The sequence below is a fragment of the Fulmarus glacialis genome, unplaced genomic scaffold (assembly GCF_000690835.1).
Source record: "Fulmarus glacialis isolate BGI_N327 unplaced genomic scaffold, ASM69083v1 scaffold12746, whole genome shotgun sequence".
NCBI lineage: Eukaryota > Metazoa > Chordata > Aves > Procellariiformes > Procellariidae > Fulmarus > Fulmarus glacialis.
Window position 1 is genome coordinate 1012 of NW_009217562.1, and position 18475 is coordinate 19486.

At 38.6% G+C, this 18475-nt stretch overlaps 1 long non-coding RNA gene across 1 annotated transcript; it reads left to right on the forward strand.

The window, feature by feature from the left end:
• The first annotated feature begins 610 nt into the window (after window positions 1-610).
• On the forward strand, window positions 611-6934 carry LOC104078182. The gene is made up of 3 exons (XR_683533.1): window positions 611-688; window positions 2547-2657; window positions 6313-6934. It is a non-coding gene; the product is annotated as an uncharacterized LOC104078182 (long non-coding RNA).
• Window positions 6935-18475: the final 11541 nt, after the last annotated feature.

Genomic DNA, 18475 nt, shown 5'->3' on the forward strand with positions numbered 1-18475 from the left:
ATCTCTGACAGTGCAGAAACATTCAGGCCTTTAAAAAGCATCTGTTAGCCTACTTGTTTACATTGGTATTACCAACTAAAGATCATCAAGTGGTGAATATTTCCAGAAAATATGTTAAAAAATGAAGGAGTACAAAATGTGCTAAGGTTTAAATAGCAGACTTTTGGGAATTCTGTTGTTTCGGGACAATTTTTATCATTGTTAATTTATCTTTTCAATTGGGCTACTTTCTTTACCTGGCGATTAAACCTGTGCCAACATACAGATGACTTCCCCATATCTTGGATCAGGTTCTCACTTGTCCTCCTTTGATTACGTGTGTGCATATTATCAGAGTTGTTACCTAGCTAGCCAGCAAACAGACATCTTGTAAACCTGTTTCCCCTAATGCTGAATGCATTGTTTTGTCTGTGTACACAAATTGTGTCAGGCTGACACTGCTGATTCTGCATTTCCAAGTTTACACTGCCTTTAAGACCAACCCTAGGAATATAAATGACAGCATGCTTGTTCCTTTCCTTTGCACAGTTTGGTCAGGAGCTCAAAAATAGCTAAATCTTGTTAGTTCTAGCAATGCTTCTAAACAACGTATTATTATTTTCTTCCTGTAGATTATAACACAAGCGAACAAAAGCAAGCATGTAAGAAACATGAACTTTACGTGAGTTTCCGAGACTTAGGATGGCAGGTATGATTATAAATGCTGTTTCCTATCAGTTCAAATTGGGACAATCTATTTTACAGTCCCCCATTATTTACAGTCTGTTTTCTTCATGGTAATTGGTATTTCACTGATGAGAGACAAATTCTTTAAATGCATTTTGTAATGAACCCCTATCACTATCGCTTTACCTTTTTTGGCTGCTGTTCTCTCAAAGATTTTGCATACATTAATGGCTTTACGATCTGGATTCATTCACATAGAGATAAATCTGAACTATTACTCAAGATATGAATAGATCTGCAGTAAATAAAACCAAGGAGGGTGCACAGCAAGCTCACTACCCTGGACTTCAGGAGGGCAGACTTTGGCCTCTTCAGGGATCTGCTTGGTAGAGTACCATGAGATAAATGCCTGGAGGGAAGAGGGGCCCAGGAAAGCTGGTTAATATTCAAGATCACCTCCTCCAAGCTCAGGAGCGATGCATCCCAACAAAGAGGAAGTCGGGCAAAAACACCAGGAGGCCTGCCTGGATGAACAAGGAGCTCCTGGACACACTCAAACACAAAAAGGAAGGCTACAGAGGGTGGAAGCAAGGACAGGGAGCCTGGGAGGAATACAGAGAAATTGTCCGAGCAGCCAGGGATCAGGTTAGGAAAGCTAAAGTCCTGATAGAATTAAATCTGGCCAGGGACATCAAGGGCAACAAGAAAAGCTTCTGTAGGTACGTTGGGGATAAAAGGAAGACTAGGGAAAATGTGGGCCCTCTCCAGAAGGAAACGGGAGACCTGGTTACCCGGGGTTTGGAGAAGGCAGAGGTGCTCAATGACTTTTTTGCCTCGGTCTTCACCAGCAAGTGCTCAAGCCTCACTGCCCAAGCCGCAGAAGGCAAAGGCAGGAGCTGGGAGAATGAAGAGCTGCCCACTGTAGGAGAAGATCAGGTTTGAGACCATCTAAGGAATCTGAAGGTGCACAAGTCCATGGGACTCAATGAGATCCATCCGTGGATCATGAGGGAACTGAAGTTAGCATGGATGAAGTTGCTAATCCACTATCCATTGAGAAATCGTGGCAGTCTGGTGAAGTTCCCACTTTCATTTTTTGAAGCAGTAAATCCTGGTATGCCCCAAGATGTCCAAGGCTTTCAGATCAGTCATTCAAGGAGGTCAAAGAGAAAAAAACCTGTTTTTTTCACAAAAAATACTTGAAGAATTCAAAGTTTCAGTTGGAAAGCCAAAGCTACACTGTACAATATTTGATCAGTGAAAGTCATAGTGAAATGAGATAAAAAGAAACAAAACACAAGATGTAGGTACTTGATCCTCTCTGCCCTTCCCACAAGGCCTCCATTACCTTTGCCTGGCAAAGGAGGAATTCAGCCAACTAAACACATAGCTTTCATTAACATTTTAAGATATTTTTCCCCTTGTGGTCTTTTCCCCATGCTCTGTTGCTAGAAATACTAAAAATGCATGATTCAGCGACATTCCAACAAGTAATCTCTGGCAACCCTCAGTCTCACACAATAATACAATTAATGGTATTGAGTATGAAGAAAGAGGATGCATTTTAATTACTTTTGTTGCACCAAGAAGTGCTCAGGATTTTCTGGGAAGAAAAGTATTCTGACAAACATATTTGGACCTTTAATTCCCCTTATAGCTTCATTAGTTGGTATTCAGTACAGATTTCTAAGTTTAATTTAATTTTCATCTGAGTTTTGCATGAACAAAGCAAATACTTCTTTTTCTTTTGGCAAAAAAAGTAATTTAACATGCCACATTCTGAAATTCATTTTGTCCTCTGACAAGTCTTACTTTGATACAGTTTTAAATTTTCTGAGTAAGAAAAAAAAATTGAGTGGGTTTATTTGTTCTTGTTTTAGGATTGGATTATTGCACCAGAGGGCTATGCTGCGTTTTACTGCGACGGAGAGTGTTCTTTCCCCCTCAATGCCCACATGAACGCAACAAACCACGCCATTGTTCAGACTCTGGTATGCCTCTGCCTATGTTGTAGTTGCCTATTTTGCAGTTTAAGTGTCTTGTCCCCGGGGCTGTCTCTTCCTTTCTGTTTACTACTATTGGATTTTGATTATTTCTGGGTAAATGATAACCCATTTCAAGACGTGCTTTGATGATTACACTGGAGGGAGGATGAACTGTCCAGAGTGGCCTGTGTGGTAGGTTTCCCTTCCATTTCAAATGCAATAACACATGAGAAGACTGTGTCATATTACTGGACAATTGTGTAGACGGGAACCAAAGAGGCCCCCTGGTCCCACTTCCAAAAGTTTTCTGCAGCTTATTGAAGCTCCATGTTAACATCTACATGCTATACCTTCCAGAAACGTTGACACTTGGCCATTCTGTGGACCTCTGTTGTCAACTGTTGGCAAAGATGCTTAAATCGTAATTTAATGTGAAGCTTTGCAAGCAGATGCATTTGCATGTAAGAAATTGTGTTCAGTCATGCCTGGCTAACAAATGCAATTTATAAATAAGTGTGTTTGGATCTGTTGCTCTGCTTGGTACTTGTAAAAGGGGATTTGCAGCCAGCTTTCTGCCTCTGCTAGTTTTTTATGTTAGTCCTGTGCATCAACTCGATCAGCCAAAAAGATGATCTTAGATGAAGCAGCTCGCTACGTCTCCTCTACCCCAGCAGCATTCAACTACAGTTTGGAAAACACAGCACCTATAGAAATCAAGGCCTTTAGACTTTTAGACTATGTAATTCTGCAAGTTTGATGTCTGGTCATGATTTTTCACCTGTGCCAGCTGAAGAACTGGCTCTGAACAGCATCGGTATTAGCAGAATGATTAAGAAGCAGGGGAATGAGAGGTAATACACGAGGAGGCAGTGGGAGTATGAAATCAGAACAGGAGAGGGTTGCCATCCCTAATTAGTTTCTGGAAAGGTCAAGGCACTCGACTGCAATTAAAGAAACATGGGTTTAAGGCTCCCTCTAATTTAAACTGATGATAGGAAAGTATCCTGACCATCAGACTATGCTGATGAGTCTGTCCATGGATGGTGATTTTTTCTTTGATTTTGACTTAAAAAATCTGTGCCTGAAAAACCTTTCCCCCTTCAGAAATAAGTGCAGCTATTACCCTCCCGGGGAAAAAAACCCGACAAAACCAAAACCCCACACCAAAAAAACCCAGAAACAAACAAACGAAGTCTGATTTCTTTCTGATACAAAACAAATTCTGCTGTGAAAATTGCCAAGTATTTCTACATGAGAGGGACATTTTTAAAACCTCAGCATGTGCCGAGACCTTTTCCTTTCCATTCAACTTTTCATTTATGCACCTTCTCCAAGTCCAGCCACCAATGCAACATTATTCCTCTATACCAGAATTCGAGTCAGCAAGATTTACAAAAAGAAGGGAAAATGTCAGAGGCTGGAAATAAATAGAAGTGTGGTAAGGGGTTCAGGTGAAAGGGAACAGCAAATGCCAATTGGCAAGGAATATAGCAATGTGCCTAGGAGATGATGAAGAACAGTGTATATGCAGTCCTGAGCTGGAAAGAAATAGGTCAGCAAAGCAATAGTTTAGCATTATGCAAACATTGTCCAGAAAAGTTGCCAATATCAGTGAGACCAGGTTAGAGTTCCCTCCTACAATTATGGACTGTTAAATAAGAAGTGGCCCAGTGCTACTTTCTTTTGTGTGTCTATCCTTTCCAAAGATGGTTAATTTCCCATTGTTAAGAAAATTGTGTAGTTTGTCCTATTTTTTAAATTGGATACTTAAATTTTCCCTCCTTTTTATGGCCTTTTTGGAATTGTGTGTCTCCCTCTGCATGTACTGTACATGCATTCAGTTGTGCAGCCAAAAAATCATGAGGCTAATTAAATTTTAACTGCACATAAATTAGATGAGATAACAGTAGTTGAATGCTTTCTGGTTTAAATTATACAAAATTCAGATTTACACAAGGTGTGCACATGGGGATGGCTTGGGAAACAATTATTCATACACCCCACCCTAATCCAAATGTAATCATCTCCCAGCCATACTGATTACACCATTCTAAAAAAAGCTCACTCGTTGGGTTGGGAAGTGATTGTTCCTTGGTACCCCTCCAAATTTTACTGACTCTTTTTTTTTTCTTTTGTAACAAGAAAAGGAGAAATGCTGGGCCAGTACCTCTCTCTCTCTTCTTTTTCTGAGACTGAACTTAGGCAGACAGATGGTACAGATGCATATAAATACAAGACATGTAATGAATTATATAAGCTTTCTTCTACTCTCTCGCTTCCCATCGCCCTCAGAACAAGCGTTGGAGCAGTGTTGACCTCCTGGTCATGCGAGTCACTGGATCAGCACGTTGACTCGCACTGACTTCCAGGCTCACTCTTGAAAAGGCTGTGAGCATCACTGTCGTGCGGGGCTAGCAGGACCATGGAGATCCCAGCTGGGATGGTAGGGGCTAGTGGGACCAGGAGTTATGGCAGGGCAAACATCTGCCTAGACAAGGCACAATCATTCTTTTCTCCAGTGCTTTGCTATTCATTTGTTAAACTGTTTTTAAATGTGTGTCTAAACCCTTACTAAACTGCTACTTCAGGATTTATTATTGCTCATTCCAAAAGACCTTCTCATGGTAACAGTTATGTAAAAATCGTTTCCTGATAGACCGTTCTCTGTTGTCTGGCAAAGGCTCTGGGTTTATATCACTGCAAGACAGATGGCTCTAACAGATTTACAAAGACTTAACATACAAATGAAACCTATTACTGCTGAAGTCTTTATCCATGCCTTAATAATCTCTTGCCCTCTCTATTACAACTCCCTCTTTTCTGGCCTCCCCAGTTTCCAACCCTTCAGCATGTGTAGAATATTACATCCAACCTTCTTTCAAGTACAAAGAACTTGTATTTCCCCCATTTTTAGATATTTCCACTAGATCTTGTTCATTCTGGGATGCTGTTCAAAACTCTTTTCCTTCTCTTTAACCTTTCATTGATATATTTCAGCCTAGTGAACATAAAGCCTTCTCTGCCTCAGCCCGTTCCCCAAACTTTCTGTCCAGCTGGCACCCACCTTATGAATTGATTTTGACTTCAGTGGAAGTAGAATTGGATCCACGGATACCTAGATAAGACCTTAAAATGCACTCATGCTGTCTGAGAACCCACATCTTACTGTTTCATAGGCTGAAAACAGTTTCAGTATGAGCCTTTGCCTGCACAGCCTTTGCTGCCTGCAGCAGACTCCTCCACGCTGAGACCCTGACACAGGAAAGCATTTTAGCACATGCCGGGGTCCCGGTGAGACCTGGGACTTGAGCCTGTGCTTCATGTTAAGCACTGTCCTCAGCAGAGATGGTACTGACAATATGTTTAAGTGTTTTCCTCAGCAGCTGCCTAACTCCAACTCTTTTCTAAATTTCATCTGAAAACCAACTTTCTGTCTTGGCCGCTCCTCCTCATTTATCTCTCCATCTGCTATTATTGTATAGCTCTGCCCACGCGATTGAAATCAGAGCAACGTTCTGGAGGTAAGCTGTGCTTTAAAGTTGCTAACCGAGGAAAATCTGCGACCGCAGCACTCTCTGAATTGCAAAGACATGTTTTGCACTGACATTGTCCTTGTACCTCTCTGTTTGATATATGAGCTATATATTTATCTGTCTTTCAGGTTCATTTGATGTTCCCCGATCATGTACCAAAGCCATGCTGTGCACCAACAAAACTGAATGCAATCTCCGTGCTCTACTTTGATGACAGTTCCAATGTTATTTTAAAAAAATACAGGAATATGGTGGTGCGTTCATGTGGCTGCCACTAGAATAAAAAAAAAATAATCTAATGCAGAGGGTTTTATTTAGAATTGTAATAAAGTCAAGATATGAGCCTTGCTGATGAAAAGGCAGTCCTAAATTTATTCCATTTCACGTCATCTCTCATTTAAATGTACAGTATAATGTATATAGTAGCTTTTATTTATTTAAAAGTATATAGTTTCTTTTGTATGAGCAAAATTTCAAAACCATTTATTTTATGGGTCACCTTACTATGCAGTAGAACTTCACAAACTAATTTTTCAGTTGACCATACTGGAATCTATTTCATTCCATTTCAATATTTTAAAGTAAAGCCTTTGTATAGATTTTTTTAAAGCTAGAAACTCCAGAACTTCTATAACTGCTTCATATTGTTAAAGGAACTAAAATACATTTGGTCATATTGTGCCAATGAAAACTGTGGTGGGGTATTTATTTAGAAAAAGGCACAGAAAAAAAACTAAACAAAACTGCTTGGCCAAACATATTTTTTCTTTTAGAAGTTCTGCTCCATTAGAAAAAGTCAAATGTTGAACAATGTTTAAGTAAATAAATAGTAGATAATTGTTATAACTATTTTCTTTAACAAGATGAGTGTAACTGGAGGAGTATGTTACTTCTTGGCTTGTGCGCTGTAGAGTTTGCAAAAGGGAATTCTGTGGAGACAGACTCTCACCTCTATCTATGACTGTCCAGGTTAATGCTAAAAATTGAACTGCAACATTCTTACCTCAAATCTCATCAGTCTATTCTCTATTACACTGCTCCGGCAAATATTTTTATAGTAACAGCACAAGGTAAAATCAAACAAAAAAACCACACAAGCCTTCCCATTATATACACAAGTTGCTATTTATACAAAACACATAGAAGACAGGGTATCGAAGGGCTTTGCTCTATTTAGCTCCCACTTTTGGATGTATTTTCTGAGTGTGGGAGGGAAGGCACAGGGGATGCAGAAATTGTTACCTGTTTAATTGAAAATCTTGTCCCTGATGGTGGCTGTTTTCAGGCAAAGATGAAAAACAGCTTTCATAACAAGCCGGTGGGTAATTTGCAGCCTACTTTCTATCCCATCTGCTTTTCTATCAGGTGGAAATTGGTTTAAATCATGAGATGCAAGATGGGATATCTGTCCTTTTTTTTTAGCATTAACTATCTTAACTTTGAAAATTCTTAAATCCATATAAATAATTTTTACTCTCCCTAAATTTTTGGCCACAAATGAAATTCCTGTGGTTGTGAACTGCACAACTAATTACAGATTATCATTCTCACCACCACTACCCATATGCTTATTTTGAATTTACCACATTTAATGTCTTTGGATACCCCTTTGTTTTAGTGTTATGGAAATGGGAAATAGAAACTCTGTTTTCTTTTTACTACATGGCTAATTATAATATATGCTTTTATCATGAATTGCCTTGATTAAAAATGCTTCATTTAAACAGTTCTCAGAGTGTTGTGAAAAAACAAATAAGACATATCAGTTTCTCTTTAGTCTATTCATGTAAACTCTGACTTCTCTGGTTATTTAAAGCGTATTTCAGAAAACTCAGATTATACAGACTGATAAAATCAATGTGTGTGTGTGACTGTGTGTATGCATGTGAATGTGCAACTGTCTTTTTGCAGAAACTAATTTATTTTATCTTACTATTGGAGTAATACATAAATCCTTCTTATGCACACACTCAGTTTTTTTTGAAAATTAACAGTTCTGATTTCAGTCCTAGAAGCTCTTTCCCCTTAATACAACAGTTCCATTTTACACTTCCATCTCTATTTTATACTGACATTACCTAGATATCTACATTTAATTGCAGTTCATGCACAAGGCTGTATAGCAAAATAGAATGTCTCCAACTGAATTACCATTTTGGAAGGTTAAATTCCTGGATTGTCTTCAAAAAATTCACTGGTTTCTGTATAAATTGGGTAGGTGGATATGTTTTTTTGAACTCAATTTATTCTAAATGGAATTTGATGGAAACTAAATTTTGGGTACATTAAGTAATATATTTTTAAATAATGGTGTACCATTTTGAGAATAAGAAACTGAAGATTATTGTTATATTATTCTTTAAAATATGCTGTTGGAATATATTTCTATATTTTGAGACATAATAAACCTGTAATACTACTTTATTCTGCTGTGATTTTACTTCTGAGACACATGAAAAAATGACACTGGCCTAATTTATTCTTTTAAAGGTAAAAGCAAGAGATCACCAATAGTTATGGATAGGTTTTGTTGCAGTTAATCTTTTAAAACAGACATCTTTAAAATATGCTGTTGGAATATATTTCTATATTTTGAGACATAATAAACCTGTAATACTACTTTATTCTGCTGTGATTTTACTTCTGAGACACATGAAAAAATGACACTGGCCTAATTTATTCTTTTAAAGGTAAAAGCAAGAGATCACCAATAGTTATGGATAGGTTTTGTTGCAGTTAATCTTTTAAAACAGACATTAGGTCTTAAGTTGCAGCTGGTGAACCATCTACACTATTAATAAAATTCATACCTCCAAATCATACTTCCAAATGTTAATACTCCACTGAAAATATACTAGAAAGTAGAAATAGTTTTAAAAAATCTCCATAAAACCCTAACTGGTCATTCTTCTGTTTGAAAGGAAGGATGGTGACACCACACCCTCTGCATTCTCTGGATAAGTGTATATATGTGTGTTTTCATGCAAAATTGTTCAGGTAAGCCCTTCTGCAGTAGTACCTAATACAGGGCGCTTTGTTCTTTTGCTAGGTCCTATCAAATACCTGTTATTATATATATTTTTATACATAATATAGACACACATATAATATATATAATATAATGTGTATGTAATGATATTAAATTATATTAAATATATACCCATATATATAGCTGTATCAATTTCTATAGTTGTGAAGACAATTCCATTATTGTTTAGGACATGAGAGCTTTGTTCTTTTGAAAGTTGTTTAAGCTTTCTGCATCCTTAACAACTGGAAAATCTAAAGGGCTAAACCCCAGAAAAACAGAAGCAGCTCTGTACAGAATTAATGTTACGTTCAGAGCTTCTTAGTCTTTAACTTACTCATAATGTTAACACAATTGCTACCCATTCTGGGCCAAATTCAAATGTTTACAGGATGTTACTAGTGACCACTTCTATGGCTTAGGAGTTTTCAGCCAGTGGAAGTCGGAGTTAAGAGATGGATAATATTGCAGCAGGGACTTCATCTCCCTTTAAAAGCGTGTAGTTCTCCAAGCGTGATTTTGACGTCCAAGACAAGGTGAGCTTTGACTGACTGAAGTGTGGAGCATTTCGAAGTTGCCTGATATGCTAAGCTCTGAACTCACATAACAGTCTTCCTTCAGTTAGACCACCTGGTGGGATCTCTCCTTTATCTGGATGCCCGTTTCCACAAAGTGTTTATAGGGTCAAGTTTTTCTGATTTTCGCCAAAGGTTTCAAATTAATTAATTAGGGAGCTGGGGTGGGAGACATTTGCTGATAGTCAAAAACATGCTCGTTTAGATTGCATTAGCCATTTTTTTTTGATACGAGATCAAGCTGAAAATCAAATTCATCTAAAGCTGTCTGATAGCTGACAACATAGCAATGCATCCGATCAGTACAAAACTCAGCTAGAGATATCTCAGGTAAACATTGGCACAGATGTCTTCAAACAAAAAGGACGATCATTCCTTGTTCTGTTGTGTATCCATCTGAAGGGTGTCTGAAGGGACATCTGACTGACATGTCCTTTACAACTCCATGACTCTTCCTTCTGCGGTGGCCTGTTTAGGCTTTTAGGTAAATATGCATTTGTGTTGAGTCATTGGGTAGGTAATATAAATGGAGCCATATGAGGAGCTCAGGTATCTTCAGGAATAAGAAACCAGTTCTTTATAGCTGCACAGGACTGCACAGCTGTTTATTTTGCATGTTGGCACCTATAGGACTATAAAACAGAATTTAGTCTTTATATTATGATAGGAGTCAAATGTCAGACAATTTGGGGCCTCATTTTATTAAATGCTATATATGTGAGTGCTATGAGTTACATCTATATGTAGACACTGGAACTGAGACTTTCTTTAGGGACAACATAGAGAAATTGCACTTTTGGATTGCAATTCACCTATTTCTCTCCAAAAACTATGAAGTGGGTTTAGGACAATGGCTCTGCTATAGACCTTGTCTGAGCAACTGTAGCAAATTACAATCCCTAATACCTTTAAAATAATGTTACATTGTTGAAAAAGTTTAACCGGGATGTTTAATTAGGATGCGGAGCGCTGAGAAATCTTTTGTTATCATGGTGGGATGTCAGACAATTCCATTGAAATATAATTTTGTCTACCATTTACTTGGAAAGGGTTGTATTGCTGACTGCATATTTCTTCTGGGTTTTGTTTTGTTTTTTTCTTTTGTTTTTTTTTTCTTTTTTTTGTCAGCTCCTCTTTTGAAACAGTTTCATAGTAAATTGACTTTGACTCAAAGATGGTTAAAAAAAGGGTTTAGGCTTGTACTCATAAGATTCTGAATTGTTTCAGCAACAACCAAAGGATTTTAATCACCAGAACTTTAAAATTATGTTCTTTGCAATCTCTACCAACATTCAGCTGTGCATAGGGAGAATCTGACATGTGGTGCCTGAATGACGAACAAACCACATGTGAATAATACAGCATTATCTTTTACTATCTCATCTGCAGTCACAGAACTTGCAAACTGTGATTTACAATGTGTTACTGAATTCTTACTCACATGGCTTGAGCAAGAGCTTGATTAAAAACAAAAGAAAACTAAACTAAAAATCCAACAAAAAACAGTGAGGGGAGGTTTTCTTGCCATCTTAATTCAAATAAATCAGCACCAAACGTGGTACATGAGGGATTGGGAATCTCATGTGAATTAAATGGGCCTTTTGTATTCTGTTTTCCATATTTACAACACATGACACAGACACTTCTCCTGACTGCTATATTTCCAGCTAAATGCTTTCTGTTCTGTTCCTGCACTTTTTTTTGCTTCCAGATGGGTGCCATCAATTATTATTATTAATATGAATGAAGATATTTTCATTGCTTTAGCAGATGTTAATGCTTTACAAAAGAAGTACGTGTTATTAGTATTGCTACTTTACAGGTACAGAAAGGTGGAGAGACTTGCCTAAGATAAGAGCAGATGAGAGGCAGTATAGGGAGACAACCAGATCTCCAGTGTCCCAGTGCTCTAACCCCTATCACACACTCTTGGTGGAGTGGTGCATACTCTTGACACTCCTGTCCCTGCAGCTCACAACTTTAACGGATGATAGGCAACCCTAGGGGTTACCTGCACCTATGCTTTGCATTTACCAAGTACTTTTCTAGTTTCATGATTGTTTATCAAAATCTGGGCAGTGACTGATAAAACTGGGGCATGTGCAGGGTGCAGACCACACCTTTCCTATGTGGGGGTGGTTATATTTTAAAGCTACTTCTATGGAACCAGCCAAGATGCGCTTGAAGCAGATCTTGGAGCACCTTTTCAACAGCGTCAATCTGCACCACTAGAGTTGAAGGCAGTGACGCATCCCTCCCTTTTCTTCCTTACATTTTCCTCCTGCTCAGTGGAAAGTTCAGCAATGCGTTAAGAATGAGACTGTGTTAATATCTGTGTAGCAGGGGATCTCAGGGCAGATGTTGGCTGGAGATATGAGAGCAACATATTTTCTAGGGAACAGCGCTCTCAGAGAATAATATTGAAGCAGAGATGTGGGAGCAGGATCTTCTCTGTATAACTTGTCCTGGTCTCTTCTGAGTCTCCAACTGACTTATGAGCAGAAACATTTGTAAAAATGAGAAAGCTCTTTAGTTAAATTGTGAGGAGAAAACTTGGAGGGGGCTCTTTCTGGCATCTCTGCCCCTCATAAGTCCTTCCACAAAGAAGAAATCCAGGCTCAAACCCGAAGTTACTCAACTGCACAGAGACCAAAAGTTGGACGAGACGTGGTGGAGAAACATGGCACATATATCAAACTCCCTAAACTGACCTAATTGGGAAACAAAGCTTTTCATGCCTGATTATTTTCTTGGTTGCTGAGCTGTCTCGTATTAACTTGCCACAAGAAAGTGTGTTCCCTTTTACTCGGGCCAATTATACATCCACCACTGGGATTCCTTTTCAAAATTAGTGTTTCTCCCTTAACCTCTGCAACGGCTCTTTTCAGCCTTCTCTGCATGTTATCTGTTTTATTATTCAAGACTAACAACTCCCACAGGGAATGCTCTTTCCTAGACCGTGCTGCAGGGATGGAACAAAGACAAGACCTGCCAAGTCAGTTACTTGTTTAATTGGGATGTGAATCTTTGAGAAATCTTTTTGCTCACTTTTTCTTTCTTTTTCGCATGCATCTGGGATTTTTCTTGGTTTGCTATCTTGGTATGAATTGTTGCGGATAAAGATGTGTAAGTAAGTGCATAGAGTTCCACGAAACCTTCCTGTGAAAAGTATTTGGGCATTTGGCAAGAAACAAAACATCATAATTGGTTTCCGCTTTAAAAATGGAATTGATATAGCTAGTAAAAAACTTGGATTCCCATTAAGGAAACAATTTTTAGCAAACTGATGAGCCTGGTTACATTTCGTGTTTTGAAATCTATTAATTTAGTCAAAATTAAAGAGTTGCTAATCAGCAGGACCTACATTGCTTACCTCAGGACATATATCCAAGGACCAGATTTTTATTCTCAGACACATTGGTGTAAACAAAAAGTCTATCAAAATTAACAGTGCCTTTGAAATACTCATAAACATATTTCTGATTCTTTCTGTATATCCATATTGGACAGTGAGGTAATGAGAACATTATTCACGCCAGAATACAATTAACTGCTTAATTCTCAAATTTCTTCTCCTTATAACCAAGCCCTTATGCTTTTACTCCTTTTTCTCACCCATCTACAACAAAAAATGGTTGAAGGACATGACTTAAAATTCTGGGGAAAGAATTTCATGCTTCAGAATTGAACTGAATACGGAAATTCCCAAACTTGAATTAGAAGTTTTAAAAAAGATCATTGCTGATCTACAGAGCCCAAACCAGTGTCGTGGAAGTGGCCAGCGGGGCAGGGGAGCCCGGGCTGTGTCCCTACCTCGCAGAAGCCCCGTCAGCCTGGCAGGGGCTGCGGCCACAGGGCGCCGACGTACCCTGACGAGGAGCCAGCAGCCCCAGGGACTGCGAGTTCCCACATTTGTGGAAAGGAGCCTGGAAGCTGCAGGGTTCCCTTCTCTGACACAGTCCAGACATGAGGGCTGCCCGGGAGCTCTGTCTGCATCTTCATATCCAAGGCAGGCAAACAGGAGAGGTGTCTCGCAGAACGGTGCACGGTAGAGCCCGCTGAAAATGCCTGCATTTAATCAGAAAAGTGCTTAAAGATATGGCTCTATTTCAACAGCAGAAAAGTATTCGTTGTGAAATTCCCACACTGGCTAAAATTTCTCCTGACATTTCTGAGTGAAGCTTCACTGACATTTTCACAGAGGTTTGCTCATTTTTGGCAGGAAGGAATTTGACCCTTCTCTTCAATCATGTTACACCCCATTTCCACTGACTGTCTCTAAGTCTTTTACCATTCTCTTAGTTTTTCCCATGATGTAAATACACACTGCAGTAGAAGCAGTAGTGTTCCTCTGGATTTACTCTAGAATAACTAAGTAGCATTGCAAAATGCTTCCTACAATGTTTTCCTCTCACTCCTCTGAATCTTTCCCCTTAACTGACCTCTGCTGTTGAAAAAGCTGTAAGAAATGAGCCAAATAATAGTTGTCAAGGCAGGAATCAGGAGACACGCATGTATTTACCTTTTTTTAATTAGGTAACTTAATGTGATACACAGCTATTGTATCCCTCTCCTTTCAGTCATTAGTTAAAGGCACTGCCCTGACTCCAAGCACTATGGCCCATCAGCCTTCCAGCAGAGCGGTCTACTTGAGCGTTCAAGCAATGTCAGGCTAATCAAGTTGTTTCAGCTCACACTTTTTTAAAACAGACTGCTCCACTAGACGTTTACTCAATACAGTAATGTCCTTCAGAAGGGTACTGAAGTGCAGCCAGGAATGGTAACCTCTTCCATTAACATACCTGGATCATAACAAGGACACCTGTTCCCAGTTGGATTTTCATTGTGTAAATACACATTTTTAATATTCTAGGTATTAAAAATGACACTCTGGCTTTTCTACCAAGGAAGAGAACTCTGTCAGACAGTAGAACCCATCTGTGGTGTCTTCTGCTTAATGGTTCTGCCTTTTTCTCTATAATCTAGTTTCCAAGATTGCCCAAAGCCTGCAGAATCCATCTCACTCATCATATCAATTACTGCAATTAGCTTTCCTGTGGACTACTCTAATTTCATGCATTTCTAATCACCCATTTGCTATGTGGGTAATTACCACACTCATTTGCATGCAAGCAGATGTTTTGGTAATTATATTCTTGTTTGCTCATTTTCCCACCAACATCAGCTTTTTCTCCTTCACAGTCACACTTTAATCTTTTTACATTGCAGAAAATTCAGTATTCTGTTTAGGAAAAGTTGGGCAACCTCCATTTTTTTCCCTTAGAAAGAAAAAAGGAAGTGTTTCTAAGGCTGCTTCTATGTGACACAGAACAGCAGTTCTTTCTAGATACTTGAGCTAATCCTGCTCCAGAGGCAGAGCAATTGTATTACTGCATATTTCCAGGTTGTTTGCAATACCAGCAGCAATTCAGTCAGAACCTGTATCTTGACATGGAAGTACACTGTATGGTGTAGCAATACATAAAAATGTTGTTGATCATTCGAGGGTCTCTGAAGTGAGCTGGTAAGATCCAAATGAGTTCACAAAAGTTTGTGAACGGCAATTTAAAGTGTATGTTTTCTGTGCATTTCCCCTTTGATGTTAACAGTGCAAGCAAGCCAAGGCGTGGAATCAAAGGGTCTTTCAGTAAACGCATTTCTGTAAGGTATATTCAGTAAGATGCTGAGCATCAACTCGCATTGAAATCAGCTTTCAATTTACACTTGGGGTTTACTTTCTCTTGAGCCTGTCTTGTATGCTTTGGTTTCATGTAGAGCTCCAGCTGCCTTAGAAGTTCTGTTATAATAGCACCATCTTCTGACTAATGTCCTGTTAGGAGTACTTCTGAGTATTTTTATCTTTGGTTCATTGCATCTCTGAGGGTCCTACTTTTGCGAAAAGGTGACTGTTCCCCTGCTTCGTGCATTGCTCTGAAGACGCAGTGAAGTGGTTAGCCATGCTAGATACTGCGCAGTACAGTCATCTGTGCAGAGCTGAGAATTCCTTAACTTTGGCAGCCTGATATTGAAATGTATGCACGTTTCCAACGAAAATGCTGAGCGAATTAAATGAAAATAGAAAATGTTCCACTGACATTTTTGGTGCTTGCTCAGTTTTCTGTGAGTAAGAGCCACTGATAGCTCTTGTCTTCTCAACCTCTTCCAAGGTCAAGATTGTATGGTAGGTGTTTTCAAGAGTGTACTACAGCATAAATACAGTCCAGCTAATAAAGTTTTAACCTTATTCAACCTTTGCTTTGTTATGCACAAAGATGTAGATCTTCAAATCAATAAAAATGGTTCAAGCTATTTTCCTAGAGGAGTCCCTTCATTTGTATAATTTTCATATCATATCTACTTTAACTCTTGGCTATGTCCTAGTACATATGGATCCTTTCTTCCCATTTTTGTCTGGACAGTAAAGCAAAACCAGTAGTGACTGGCAGCTGACTATCAAACCTATTTAGTCAATTAATTTTGGAAAGGCTGTGGATTGTTGTTTGAAGTCACATATCCAGTTCATTTCAGATAAATTATTAAAACTTAAGGTACAGTTTCAAGGGCATAAAACCAGAGTCATGTGCTTCATTTGCACGAAAGAAAGAGAAGGGCTCAGTAGTTCTGGATTGTTTCCCTGCTTCTGTCACTGATTCACTATAAAACTTTGGAAAACAAATATTCCATATCTATGTGTATTTGTGATGCATTTATAAAGGACAAGTGAAATGAATTAGGTTTTGTGAGACATTTTTATGCACAAATCTGTTGGGCAGAGCAGAAAGAGTGCTATTTTTGGCATTAGATGTTGTTGCTTTGTTTTGTAGTTCTAGTCTACCATACACTTCTTTCTGTGATAGGCCAAAATTTCCAAAGATGTGTTTACCTTGTTCAGTTCTCATCTGTAACACAGTAATAACAGCATTTATCAATATCACAGGAGAATTAAGAGGATAAATACCTGAATAATAATGAGGGACTCAGATACATCAGTGGTCATGTAAGTGCATGTATGTTATTTGCATATACACGCCATCTGATATATTTCCTCATTAGAAAATTGTACCTGTTACTCATCTGGGATCTTCTTTTCCAATTTTTATTCTAATGTGCTCACTCGAATTCAAGGTAATAGTTTGTTCCATCCTGAAGAACTCCTTTAGTCATTACCAAAGGCGGTTATTTGCTCAGGCTATCCATTTTTTCTTGTATTAGTTCTTTTCAAGTTACTTTCTCCAGTCTGAAATGCTAATGTTCTTGTTCTCTGAAATTTCTGCATTTTGTAAAAAAGTCTGAGAAACACAATGTGCAGAGCTGATGGCTCACTGGAACTGAGAGGAATTTTCTCTAACTAGTGACATATTGGAATGATTCATTGCATTGCAGAACTCTTTACAAAGGTGTACATGCTAATGCAAGGTGCAGGGCAGTAGAGAACTGAAATAAATGCCTAAATATACATTGCAGTTGTGATGATCTTTATTTCCCTGATGACATTGATCTATGAGTGAATAAGCCAGAGAGAAGTATAGGTGGTTATAGTAATATTCTTTACTGTTTAGCTCCGTTAGGATATTTATTGAGTGTCACTAGAAACTGAAGGGTTTGGGGTTTATGCATACTCAGTGCCATCTACAATTTTTCACTTTGGAAGTGTATCTCCAAAATCATGGTGAACTTGCTGGATCAGAATACTCAGTGCTACCATTCCTCCATTTATTTTCAGACCAAAAAAAAGGTAGATGTAACCATAGACATAATCTCAAAGGTCATGAGAAAGAGGAGAACTATCTTAAAATAGCTTGGAGCAAGAAGACTGTGCATTCAATTAAAATACTGGTGAGGTGATATCCCCAGATGGGTTTAGTTCTTGTTTTGATTTCTAGCTATACATATTTGTTTCATCTCCTGCACAAAAAATGGTAGACTCAGAACATCCTGAGGGACTAAAAGCCCTTAAGGAAGAACATAGATGCCCTGAGAAACATTCCAGCCTCTAACCCTGTTTACACTGGTGAACTCTAATGTATATTCAATACATCTACATTAGGGATTCTATCATGCGTATCCCCTCAATATCTAAGCACTTGAAGTGCAACCCCACCACCACCACCAAGGTCTCCAATCTGCACCTCCATCTGTTGCACTAGCACACATTAGGTCATTTTCTTGAACTGGTGATCAAAAATCGTCACCTTCCATATGAAGGCCTGTTTAAACAGTTATTTGTCTGATCAGCCTCTTGTTTCTTAGCACATCTCTCCTCACGCTAGCTGTTAAGATGCCAACCTTGCAGGTAACCTTGTTTGACTGCCTGCTTTTCATATGAATATCTCTGTACCTTTTCTAATCACTGTTTTCCATGACCTGATCCACAAATCCGCCTCCCATTTCCTTCAAATTGCTCTTCAAGCTAAGCTTTGTAGAGAGAAAAGGTAAGGCAAAACAGGTGGGGGTTTTGGCAGTACAAAGTTCAAGAGAGGATGCAGTTGTGGAAGTGCAACATCATCTCTTATTATACACAGAGTGGCAATGCAGATGTCCATTTTGCTGAAGTACCATCTGTTCTTTTAGATCAGGTGTTATAAAATACCACAGAATATTTATGAAAGCCTATTTCTGTATTTGTGTTACTTTAAGCCATGAGATTTGGTACAAGTTCTAAATCATGATAATTCTCCCCTTACTGAT